The sequence below is a fragment of the Rattus norvegicus genome, chromosome 2 (assembly GCF_021556685.1).
Source record: "Rattus norvegicus strain SHRSP/BbbUtx chromosome 2, alternate assembly SHRSP_T2T, whole genome shotgun sequence".
Taxonomy (NCBI): Eukaryota; Metazoa; Chordata; class Mammalia; order Rodentia; family Muridae; genus Rattus; species Rattus norvegicus.
This window is the reverse complement of record NC_141535.1, coordinates 211113121-211126249: the sequence shown is the minus strand read 5'-3', so window position 1 is coordinate 211126249 and position 13129 is coordinate 211113121. Positions and strand designations below refer to the sequence as shown.

Here is a 13129-nt window from a genome sequence, read left to right as displayed (position 1 = left end):
TCATTAATTCAAATTAATAACATCTATTCTGGTTATAATGCGGACCTGTGATATATCAAAGTTAGACACCATCTATGTTCGCACTAAGTCTTATTCCTGTCCTTTGGCAGAGGTACTCAATCCGACTGAGACACACAAGGGATATTCTTTGGGAATAGTAGTGTCTTCCTCACTTCAAAATGTTTCATGTACTGCAAAGTTGCCGCCATATGGTCCCCACAAAGGTTCTGCCAAAACTCCCCGGGTTCTCACGAGAGCTCCTTCCTCCTCTGTTCTTTTAAGCTCCTGCTGCGGTGGCAGACATGGGAGAGACAGGCAAGCTGCAAAGGGAAGCGGAGTCAAATTAAAGCCTCACAATCACCAAGGCTCGGCTCCTGGAGTTGCGGATGGGGGTCCCTCCCTCCCTCTGCTTGATGAAGGTGGGTGTGAGATCCCACAGGACTGTCTGGAAGAGAGCCCGTGGAAGTCACTGTATTTTGCTCAGAAGCTGGAGGCGAAACAGAAGGCAAGTTACAATTCGTCTGTTGCAAGGCCCGGGGTGGGAGGGGAGGTGTGCTGAGAGTTCAGGAGAAGTCTTCAGGGGTTTGACTGTGTAGGGAAAAGGACGTGGTACCCAGAAGTAACCGGGAGTCCACAGAAACCGAGTATCAGCGTGCGAAGCAGAATGCCACGTAGGGATACCACCACTCTGGCTGTGACAGGGAACAGGCTTTGTGCCTGAGCGGGTGCTGGACTGGCTTCTCCTCTTCTTTACACACTCTGAATGTTTGGAGTCCCTTCTGTTTCCCGGGGAGCTGCATTCCAGCGGCCTTTCCCACCCACCACTCTACAGTCTGTATATCTAAGCGAGGGACAACTTCCTGCTTTTGAAACTTGCAAGTTTCTTTTGAGGGTGAACAGCAGCCTTTCCAGACAGGCTAGTGGTGTCTGTGCATCCCTAACATGTGGTACTGCTTGCTAATTTTTGAGTGTCCATTGTGAAACTGAGATTAATGAGTGACTTACTAACTATGCTGTATGGGGACTCACTTTTTAAACTTTGTATGTGTTAGGTTTTTATTTTTAATAACAATGTACCCAAGTCACCTATTTACACTTTCCTATGACTATTGGGTATAGGTAAGAGGAATTTGTACTTTACGATTCAACATGAAAATTAACTAAAGACAGGAAATCTTTCATCTGGTCTTTCAGACTCCATGTAGCTTCTAGTTCTGACCTGATGTCATTCCTTTCTTAGTTGTTGTGCTGCTCAGTCCATCCAGAGAAACTCCACCACATATGTCAGAACAAGATAAAGGTCATCAAGGGATTCCCACTGGCCCTCACTGTATCTGTGCCAGCTCCCAGGGTGACCTTTCCCTTCTCTGGGAGACGTTTGTCATCATACTGAACTACGGGGTAGAATTGGCATGTCCTTCCTGCCCCTTCTCCTCAGAATCCTGCACAACCTTGGAGCACGGCTCTGTGGCAGGTGGCCTCGGGCTCCTACTTGATTTGACTAGACAGTGAGGTGCTCCCTGTTCCCTCGCCCCTCTCGTGCCTCCCTTCCCCTATTAGAACTGTTTTTGCACTCCTGAAGATGAGATACTAAATACATCCTGGAAGGAGGTAGAAAACAGTAGCACCTTGTGTCTTGACTTCTTCCAAGGAGCGCAAATCCCTTAGACCACCTGGATGTCTTGCCCAATGAGTTATTGTTTTTCAAAATATAGCCCAAGTGGCATCCTTTATAATTAGGGCTTCTGGCTTTCAGTTTAGAGTGATATTTACCAGGAACAGCCTGCCAAAACAAACAAATAAATAAATAAATAAATAAATAAATAAATAAATAAATAATAAATAAATGGAGGCTTACCGTTAAATATTGATTTAAGTTGGGAGACCGGCTCCAAATTTTGTTATACCAGTCTTGATCTCCATAGCCTCTGGGCATCTGTTCCAATTTGGTCAAATTGAAATTCGGAGGGATGGTACCAGGCTAACAGCACGGTGATCCAATATCGTAGGAGGAGTTGCTTTTGATGAAAAGAGCCAGGCATAGCCATCTCCAGGTCCTGAGGGTACGTGACCTGGGCTCCACCATCCTCTGGGCTGACCTGAGCCCCTGATTATTTTTATTTTTTTTGAACTGTAAAAAGCATGTCAAGTTATCTTTGGAGAGCGGGACATTTTGTCTGTTTTCCTTTCATCGTAAGCTTTTTCTCCACCTGTCTGGGTGGACATTTCCACTCCCTTGTGCTGTAGGAAGGGATTCCGTTAAAAGACCAGAGACAATTTCTTCCCTGCTATGAAACAAATTTACCAGTCATTACTCCAAGCTTTTTCCTCACCGATCAAGGGAGCAGATAGGGTCACACAAGCCTACGCTCTTGAGTGCACACGCGTGTGAAATATCATTGCTCATCTGTGGGTCTGACACTCGAAGGCAAATAAGAAGGGGGAAGGGTAAAGTTTCCTGGGGGAAACAGAAGAGGTCATTAGAAGAAACTGAACTCCTCCGTTGGGGCAAAGTGCCCGAGATCTATTAGTCTTGACAACCCCACTTATTCTGATGACTCTCGTCAACTGTGAAGCAAACAGAGGCTGATAAGCGGTGATGAGGCAGGGTACTGGTTTGTATTTCCAATCTCATAAATATTTCACAATACCATTTTCTTACAATCAGATACGTTAGTTTGCCGAGCCTAGATGTGGCTGGATGTTCGAGCAGTGCTGGTGTTTAACAAAAGCCTTTTGAAGGCAGCAGACACAGGGGTGGGTAAGACTGAGTGTGCCTCTGGTTTGCTTGCCACTCTACCTTGCTTTCAAACGTGTGTGCTAATTCTGGCAAAGAAGTTGGCATTTCACCTCTGGAAACGGCTGCTGTCTACTTGAAGAAATATATTGTTAGACTTCATGAGGGGGAGGGGTCACTGATCTTAGCCACAGACTCCAATGTCTTCTCATTCTCTTACCCGCCAATGTCATTGTGTTTCTTTGTACTTCATCCGGAGGATGCTGGAAGCAGGCACCAAAGGGTGATTTTAATTTTCAATAGAACTGTCTTGAGAGAACTGCCTTTACCCACCCTCAAGCACAGCCACCTGCAATTTCCAGAGGCCCAGCCTCTCCTAGCCCCTATTGCAGGCTCCAAAAATTCAGCATCCCTCCAGCTAACTCCACTACCACAGGAAGAGGGCAGCAGGCGTTCTCCCCATGTAATCAAGTCAGAGCGTGCAGACACGACCTGATTAACAGCTCCAGTATTAATTTCTCTTTTTGGTTGCTTGACTCACAGCGAGAACCATGTCAAGGCAGCAGAGAAGCAATTAAATTGATTTTAATCTTTGTCAGAGTAGATAACGTGCTTCTTTCTCTTCTCATTTAAATAATTAGAGATTCAGTAGGTATTATTTCTGGCTTTAAAAAAAATCGGTATCTTAATGTAATAGAACCCTTGTAATTATAAACTTAATGGCTCTTAATAAGTTAATCATGGCTTTTTCACTTAACATGTATTTTTTTCTTATTAAATTTTGTTTGTCAGTGTTGATGCTTTTATTAATGACAGAGAAACACAAAGAATGATGGATAGAAAACAATTCTATCGTTTTTCATCATGAAATCTTTTCAACAATTACCTATTCTTCCCTTTGTGGTGCTCTGGACTTAATTTAAGCAATATTTTCAGATTTTGGGGGCATTTAAGAGATAAACAACACACTTGCTTTAATGGCGATGGAGTCTTTGGCTTCTATGAGAATTTCCTTATAGGACAACGTATGTCTTTAAATTGAGTGGAGTCCCTTGAAACATAACATTCAATGAAAGTCAGAGATAAATGTTTTTTAAAAAAATTACAAGTGGGAAAAGTGTAATTTATTATATTCTCTTTAGTATGTAGTCAGATATTGGGGAGTTATCTTGTTTCTCATGGTATTATAAAATAATTTTTAATATGCATTTCAGAGAAAAGGAAATGGGGCAAAATTCACAGATCCGGTGGCCTCCTTCATTGGCTGTGGAATCTGGGCAGCAAGGCATATGCGACATATTGCCGTGGTTAATACCCAAGGGCTGAGTGACTGGGGAGTCCTGATGAAAAGTGCTCCATTCAGACTCTGGTGAAGTAGTGTGTTTTTCTCCAAAAGATTTAGAAGATGCCTAGCACTTGTCTGTCAAGTGACAAGAGAACCTAGCACACCAGATACCGTGAGTCCTGGACCAGGATGATTGACCCTAGAAAGTGACGAAGCCAGTCCAGAGTCACCCCTTCCTTAGGGTTGCAGGGATGCAGTGTTATGTGAAACTAATTGTTGAAGAGTTGACTCTTGAATTGGAATTTTGAAAAGAGAACAACTGGTGTACCAGAAATCACAACATGCCACTTCTGTTGGGTAGACACATGACAACGAGGTACTTGGAATGTCCAGCAAATAAAGCAGGCTGGCAGCTTCTCTCTTCCCCTGTGTTTCCTCAGTGTTTGTTTGATCCTCTTGGCTGCACACTGTGTGAAGCACTCATAAGCCAACTCCAACTACTCCCAAAGGGAACTTAGAAGCAGAGGCTGGGCCTGTAATTGGCGGGGACAGAGCAGCTGATCAGCATTGACTTGACAGAAGTGTCTTCAAGGTGGGAAGAAGGACCCTTAAGCCAGCACTTGCCATTTGAACCCATTGACAGGATGCTTGGGAATGCACCTGGAAATACACACCCGATAGATAGAAAGGTAGAGGGAACAGAGGACTGGGTTGTCACTGAGGACATGTGCGCTGTTCTCATCAGGGAACATATCTTCAGTCCCCGTTCATAGAGTCATTGGTTGTTAGGCCCCCAGGTAAACATTTTTCAATGAAGACTCTGGAACCCAGCATAGTCAAACCCAACATTTCCTAGAAAGAAAGAATTTTATAGTAACATGGAGGCATGCCTGACAGAAGTGTGTTTGTGTGGGTTGGGGGAGACTAAGGGGCTTAGGTCATTTCAGAAAGTTCGAGGCAAGGATGTGAAGGTGACTGAATTGAGAGCAGGGGAATGTGAGGAACTGTTCAGTCCCATCTCCTAGTAGGTGGTTCCTAGACAAGGGCCCTCCAGGAGATGCAAGTAGGTTTATATCCATCCCATTTGACCCTCAGACAAATGTCTTAAATTAGGTAAGGGAGAGCTTATCAAGCGAAAGTCATGGAGCTAGAGCCCTAAAAAGCACAAAAGACTTGAAGACATCGAAGTAGCCCAGCCTCCCAGCATCTGGAGTGAGATGAGAATCAGATGTTTACTTCAAACACAGTATGTCTCTGCATGTCTCTCCGTGGGTAGTGAGAACATGGAAATGTTTTGCAAGATGGGTTAGAAGGTATGAAAACCAATGAAAATGTACACGAGTATCAATACAGTTCTGTCAAGGACTGGAGAGTATCTGCAGAGCAAATTTGTCCTAGTTTGTCTTAATGGTGTCTTTAAAGCAGCAAATGTAAAAGTGAACACTTGAGAAATTTACTTCCTCCTAGATGAGTATTTTCTTCTCTAGTGATCGTAAACCCTCCTCAAGAATATTAAGTACAGCTTATACTTCTAAAATGATTTAAGTCAACTTTGGGGATCTGTCTTAGTTATCCTTGTGGTCTTTCATCTCTAGCACAGTGCCTGGGATAGAAGATTAGTTCTGAATTCAGCAAATATTTATTAAGTACCTACTATTTATTTATTAAGTACTTATTTATTAAGTACTATGTGTCAGCATTTCTCTGATTATTTAGTGTATGTTCATGTTGATGAAGAAAATAGTTGCAAGTTCTAATGCAGCTTGTATTCTGGGAAATTTCATTAGACACATGAGAAGTCAACCAAAATTTATATATATATATATATATATGTATATATACATATATGTGCATATATATGTGTATATATAAATTTTATACATACATATGTGCATTTATGTGTATATATAAGTTTTATACATATATATATTCAAAATTATATGCACACAGATATGTACATAAGTATTTATTGTGGAGAAAATTAAAGATGGATTGTGGTAAAGACCGTATAGGTGTCTTGAATGGTATCAAGGGGGAGCTTCTGAGTCATATTCCAGCTGAGATTTGCATGTCAAAGTTCTACTATGTTGGTCTGGGGAGATGGCTCAATGAGTAGAAAGCTTGTTGTGCAAGGGTGAAGAGTTCAGTTTGACAGAATGCATGGAGAGCCAGAGGCATCAGTGCTTGTCCTATATTCTCTGGTTCTTACAGTGAGACTGAGGGTAAGGCAGGAGAGCCAGCTTGTCAAAGGCAGTGGAAAGGAGAAGAAAGGTGAGAATTAGAGGCCGAGGTTGTCTTCTGACCTTTTACACATGTGCCTAGATTTCTGTGCACAGTCAGAGAAAAAGGCCACATGGGGAAATTTACACTAGGTGGTCTTCTTCATTAGTTACAGAAATTTAGCTAAGAGGCATGTAGATATAGCTCACAAGACTGAGCACTGCATCAAGGAACTATAATAAATGCCCAGTGCTGCTAATGGATGGTGAACCTGCATGCGTGCAACACACACACACACACACACACACACACACACACACACACGCACGCACACGCACGCACGCGCGCGCATGCACACCATTCAATTGCATAGACACAGAGAAATAAAAATTTAAACAGTAAAGCTTGCTGTGCTTGAAAAATAGAAAGCGAAACGGAACAGAAAGCCAGACAAGACCTGATGAGCAAGGTGTGGGGACAGAGTTGAGTAGAGATGGTCATGTCCTAGGGTGGGGTGAGGGCAGTGTCAAATTTAGTCCACGTTTCGGTGGGGTCCCAGCAAACATCACTGCTGGAAGGAAAATGATCCGAATGAGGTGAAGAATGTCAGAGAACAACGTTAGCAGGCACTGGGTCAACACCTTCCAGAGTCTCACCCCGCAGTCTGTTTTTTGTACACATTTAAACACGGTAGAACTTTGGAATAAAATTTCCATGCGATGAATGTGGAGGCAAAGCTTCAGGGATGGCTACATCCAAGCTCCCTAGCAAAGTACATTCTCTATGTAGCGAAGCTCCTGTAAGCTTCGTGATAAGACTGAGCTCTACTGACTGACAAATGGTGCTCACCGTAAGGGCCTAGGGAGGAAGGATTTGTAATCAGCATAAGGATGGATTCTATTGATGGAGGATGCAAAGTACAAGGCGACCCTTTCAAAAGGATGGGCTCTATTTACTGAGAGACAAAGCTCAGGATTAGGACCTTAAACAATGCCCAGGATTCTTGCAGGATTCAGGTGAAGGCTGGCTCCATAGAATAACAAAGGATCCCCAGGATGCTAGAGGGCGTCCATTCCAGTCCCTGGGTGAACCGGGTCAGGCAAAACCTGTGTGGCTAACAATTCTGGATTTTCTAGTGCTTTCTGTGAGTTGTGCCTTCTGCAACGTTGCCAGGGTATGAAAATACAACGCAGCAGGAATTCTCTAAAAACTTTCCTGAAAATTAAAGCGTTTTGCACTCCAGAAACACATGTGAACAGACAACGCACAGGAGGAGAGAGAAGGTTGACATCGCATGAGCCTGATTCATTTGTACAGCATATGTAAAGAATCATTACAATTCAATAATCAAAAGATGATCCAATGTAAAAATGGGCAAAGTACCTGGACAGGCATTTCTCCAGGGAGAAGCTAGTGATACACGGCCAATAAACAAACAGAAAGATTCTCTTTGTCACTGTATAAGGCTCAGTGATTTGCCAAAGAATGATACCTAAAACTTAAATAGTATGCAAAAGCAAAGAGCGTTTTATTATGCAGTAGTCCACTATTTACCAAGATGAAGACTCCTAGGTGGGCTCATAAACCCCAATTAAAGCAGACTAGGGGAATTCCTGGGAGGAGTAGGTGACCGTTATCTTGATTGGTTGGCTCCATCTCTAGGGTATGCAGATCTTTGGGATTGGTTAGGGCTCTGGGGACATTCTAGAGCCTTTGCTGAGGGTCCTGGAATCTGTTGCTGACTCACTGCTCTTGGCCCAGGTCAGGTGGCAGGGTAGCTTCTGATTGGCTGCCCTCGGCCTGTGGTTTTGCCAATAGTGGACTTGCCCAGTTCTGGGAAACAGAAATTTAGTCCTGGTCTCCTGAACTGCTGGTTTGAAGCCTGTTATGGAGTCATCCTGTCTCAGTCCTCTCCACTGGTATTTAGAGAAATACAACTAAAAATCATAAGATGCCCTTTCATCCTCACTCAGATGACGAGAACGAGAAAGAAAGTCAAACAACATCAAGTGCTGGTAGGGATCTGAAACACAGAGATTCTCATACACTTCTGAGAATGATAATATTCCTTAATAAGTGCAAGCTAAAACTTGCACGTGTGCTGCACAGGTCACAGCAGGGACGAGGTAGAAACAGTCTAAACATACACGGAGTAACAAATGGATGAATTGTGGTATATACATCTAATTGAATTTTACATGAGAATGAATGAGCTATCTGCTCAAGCCATGACGTAGACAAATCTTGAAAAGATGCTAAGTGTAAGAAGCCACTCACGAAAGGCTCCATGAAACTCCATCAGTATTGAATTTCTGGACCAGGGAAATTTGGAGAAAAAGAAAAAAAATACTGCTCTCAGAAGATAGGGGAGTGGGAATATATGGGTTGATATTTATAGAGTACAAGGTTTCTTCTTGAGGTAATTGTGTTCTAAAGCTGACTATGGAAATGGTTGCACACACCCAAACCAATCGAACTGTATACCTGAGAAAAGCATCCTCTATGACCTGCAGCTTATGTCTTAATAAAACTGTTTTTGAAAATCCACAAAAAAAATCCCCCAAAGCCTAGGGGTATACTTCACATTGACGGAGGACCCCAGGCTCTTTAGTGAAAATGTATGATCTCTAGATCTGACTATCTTTGTACTCAAGAAAAGATCACCAAGGAGGAGATTCTTAGAATATAAAGTTGTCTATCCTCAAATACTGGAAAGGAACAACGCCTTAAACACCACAGGATACCCATAAATATCTAATTTGCACCGCTGCATGATAAAAAAGCCTGTTTCTTCCACTCATTAGCAACATTCAGCAATATCTTCCAGCTTTCACCTGTGAGGGAGGAGATTTACATACACTCTGTGTGCCAACTGCGCAAATCCTGTTTGTTCTTGTCTGTGGCTCTGGTCTACCTGAACTGTGTTTGGAAAGCATGAGGGGAAGAGATGTTCAGGGGCACAGGCAGCAGTGGGGAGTGAGACTACTGTGTGAGAATTCACTTCATTAGTGCATTTGGAAGTATGGATTTCTTCTGACGGAGGCTAGAAATCAGAGTGATTTCAGTTTTAAAATAATATGTTCTATCACCAGCAACATGCTTTTTGTGTTTCAGGGGAATCAGTTGTTGAGGAAAAACAACTACAACAAAAACAAAGAAACAAGACAAACCAAAAAAAAAAACCTCAAAAGACCAATGCAAAGCAAACCCAAAACATATAATTATTTGAGGCAAGGTCCTTCTCTGTCACCATGAACTATTGATACTTGTGATTTAGCTCTCTAATGCTGGGCGTACAAGTATGTAACACCAGACTTGGCCTGAGGCAAATATTAAATCTTAAGACAAGGAAAAAAATTAGTCACATTGGTGGGCTTCGTTGTATCATTTAGTACTTTTCTGCATGGATTTTATAATATTGAATTGGATTTTGGTTGATGGAATTCATGGCATAATCAAGACAACCTTCCGGTGATCAAAACTAAGACAATCCGTCGGATAATGGGTGGGTTGTGCTACCTCTAGGCCTGATTTACCCTGGAAGATAGTTTATCAGTGTGGTGCTGTCAGAGGACATTTCTACCTGCCGATAAGAAAGCCGTGAGATTGTGATGGTGATATGGTCAATGAATATAAAGAGGAAATGGAAAGTCAGATGCTCTTAGTATTTTCTGGCACAGTCTTAAGGCTGCGTTTGGGCAGTAAGACTAGAGCTGTTTGAGTGTGGGGTAGATCTGGAGTTACCTTATATCCTCCACTTCGTGAAGGACATATGAAGCTTTGCATTGGCCAGTCATGGAAGTCAAGTTTATGATCAAATGTATACAAACCACACACACACACACACACACACACACACACACACACACACACACACACACACACACACACAGAAGCAGTGGCTTCTGTGATTTTCTCCTATTACTTCCTCCTCTTTCTTGCCAACTCAGAGTGGCTTCTCCCTGCCTGTCCAGATTATACAGATGAGTCTGAGATGTCCAAATACCCTTAGAACATTTTTGAACGTGTAAGGTTTGCTTTGAAATCCAAAGTGTAGGGTACTGATACCATCTTCACCACACAGATGGCTCCTGGAACTTTACAACTCAATTTTCTGCTTAAAAGGGTGCCACTTACAAACCAGCAAATTCAGCAAGTGACTAATTAGCCAAATTAATGAGGGCTTGTTTACTGGAGGTCCCCAGTGCCCTTGGAACTTGGGATGCTTCCTTATTACAATCTGTGAGTGGTTTCTTCCAATTAATTTTTAACATACAGCTCTTTCCCATTAGTAATATGTAATATCCTAATACTTTCAAGGGGTTTCAAGAATTAACTCATTAATCTTTATTGGGAACCACTAGAAGACTAAACAAAACAAAAAAAAATTAATAATGTTTCATTGTTTGTTTACTTACCTATTCATTTTGATTAGCACTAATTTGGGCATATTTTATGCGTTTTAATCTATAGATCAGAAGGAAAATGTGTAAAAAGCAAGCATTAAAACTCCATTCTGAATGAACACAGGAGGGAGGAAATACATATAAGTGTCAAAAGGAATTGCTCTTTACCACAGAATAAGTAATAATGAAGTCAAGAAAAGTCAATCTTCTCACTTCTCGCTTCTGCTGGAGTGTCTAGAAGAGGCAGGCCCAAGGAGACGGCCATGTATGGATAGAAGTAGAGGACCCAGTCACTATGCTGGAAAGGGCATGTGGACATCAGAGTGCTTCAAGTAGCCCTAATCCTACAGAAGTGGCTTTGGCCCCATGACTGTTCTCTGGTTAGCTGGCAGGCTTTTGTGGCACCCTCTGAAATATGTAAGCATAGCTCTCAATCATTCCCCCCAACGTGAACGCTCCAAGATGCAGATGATGACGTCACTGGGCAGCCACCAGCACAGTGTATCATTTGTGCTTTCTCAAACCAGTGGAGCTGAACCTGGGATGGTCAAGGGAAAGTGTGTTAGAATGTGTGGCAGAGCTGTGAGGGGTTGCTAAGCAGTGGTATCTGAGGTCTCAGTAGTCTTCTCCTTTGAAGGCATTCTTAAGGCTGGGACAGTCTAAGCTTATGACCGGGGCAACAGTTCAGGAGTACATGAGATGCTCCCATTGTCCTGGTAACAGAAATAGTATGGCCACAAGCATGCAACTCCAACCTAGGAAAGCCATAGACAGGTCAATCCAACTTCCGGAGAATTGTGCTGGTATACAGACACGGGGAAAGGCTTCCCAGAGATGTGGGTCAGGATTCATCTCCTCTCCCAATGTATCCAGAAGGCAGCGTGTGTAGTCAACAGAATCTGCACACATAACATTTAATGAGATTTTTGAGGACTTATTAGGACCTGTTATCTTTTCCTTTCCTTTATTTTTGTAGTGTTAAGGTTTGAACCTAGGACCTTATGTGCCCTAGGCAAGTGCTATACCACTATGCTATATTTCCTTCTCGTATACATATGAATGCATATTGTTTTGAACCAGGATCTTGCTAAATTAGTCAGTTTGACTGGAACTCAGTCTGTAGCTCAGGCTGGCCTTGTCTTGGATCTTCTTGCTTCCACTGCTGGAGTAGCAGGAATTGCAAGTCTATAACAATAAGCCTGGTTTGTTACTATGCTCGTCTATCCCTTTTAGAGTAGAAATGCCTACTCTATATTCGTCTGTTGTATTTTGGAAGTGCATAACATTTGATTTCACAGGCTTAAAGTTAGAGGGAAAATGTACCCCTAGATGGACAGTGCCTTGTGTCTCGTATTTGATGTAGGTGAAATTTGGAGGAGACCCTGGATGTTATTTTTGCATGGGAGCTGGAAAAAGGTAAGACTTGCAGAACTATTGGGTTGTATAGTTATGGTTTGTGTGTGAGGCCATGGATTTTAGGAAGCCAGAGGTAGATGTCTCTCATCTGAATGTTTGTGCTTCCCCAAAGTTCATTCACTGAAATTTTATATCTGTTATGATTGTGTAGGTTTAGATTTTTCAAATCCTACTTTAATAAGGATTCTCAAACACTTTGACCCCCACTTCTAAAGGTAAGGGAGAAAAGATGATAAATTTGACAAGGGGATGTGGACCTGTTTAGAAATAGTTCTTTGGGGGTGATTCCATTCTCTGTCAGGATAGCAGTGGTCCAGTTCAGTAGTGTCAGGATACCGATAGTCCAGTTCAAAAGTGTCACCAAACACAGATTAGCAACAATGGCATGAGCCAGCAGAAACCAACAGACCTCTGCCAAAAAGGCATAAGTCATTGGGAACAACTAGAACCAACCAGAATGCCAGGAGTTCTCTGTTGTGCCTCTCTCAATGAAGTGAAGACCAGCAAAGATTTGAGATCGACTATACAAGCTCCCATCACTGTCTGTTGAGTCCTACTTATACTCTCTCCAAACATTAAGTGTTCTTCCATGGGTCTTCCCTCAGCAAAACATCATATGAGTCTGTATCACATGATACAAACAGAAACTTCCACTTCATAATTGTATTAAGGTATGAGCCTGGAAGATGATGGGTCACGGGGGGACCTTGTATGTGGGAGTAAGTGGTCACATGAAAGAACCCAAAGGGAGTTTGTTTACTCCTTCAGCCACATGGCAAGCACAAGTAGGCTATGTATATGTCACTGAGGTTCTGAATCCTGAGTGGTGAGTATAGGAGATGGATCTAGGAGGCAGAAAACCAGCTCTTGCTTCCCATGGATTCTATTGGCACCTTGATCTTGGATCTTCAACTCTTTAGATAACAGCTTTGGGTTACTTACACTTTTCAAGTCTAAGACATTTCCTGACAGCTTCTCAAACTGACAGAAAAAACTTTCTTCAGTTGAATTTCCACCCTCTGATCTTCAACTGATTCTCTACCCATTGGAACTTCTTAGAGTGTA

General features: G+C 42.5%; 1 protein-coding gene across 11 annotated transcripts in view; it reads left to right on the top strand.

The window, feature by feature from the left end:
- Positions 1–272: 272 nt before the first annotated feature.
- The window catches only part of LOC102553943 (uncharacterized), a 174592-nt gene continuing 161735 nt past the window's right edge, over positions 273–13129 (top strand). For 4 of the 11 annotated variants that reach the window (XR_015672499.1, XR_015672493.1, XR_015672492.1 and 1 more), the window contains exon 1: positions 283–505. The gene's annotated coding sequence lies outside the window, so the exon portion shown is untranslated. Of the gene's footprint in view, positions 506–13129 lie in introns of all 11 variants that reach the window. The other 7 variants (XR_015672494.1, XR_015672496.1, XR_015672498.1 and 4 more) reach the window with 4 other exon arrangements.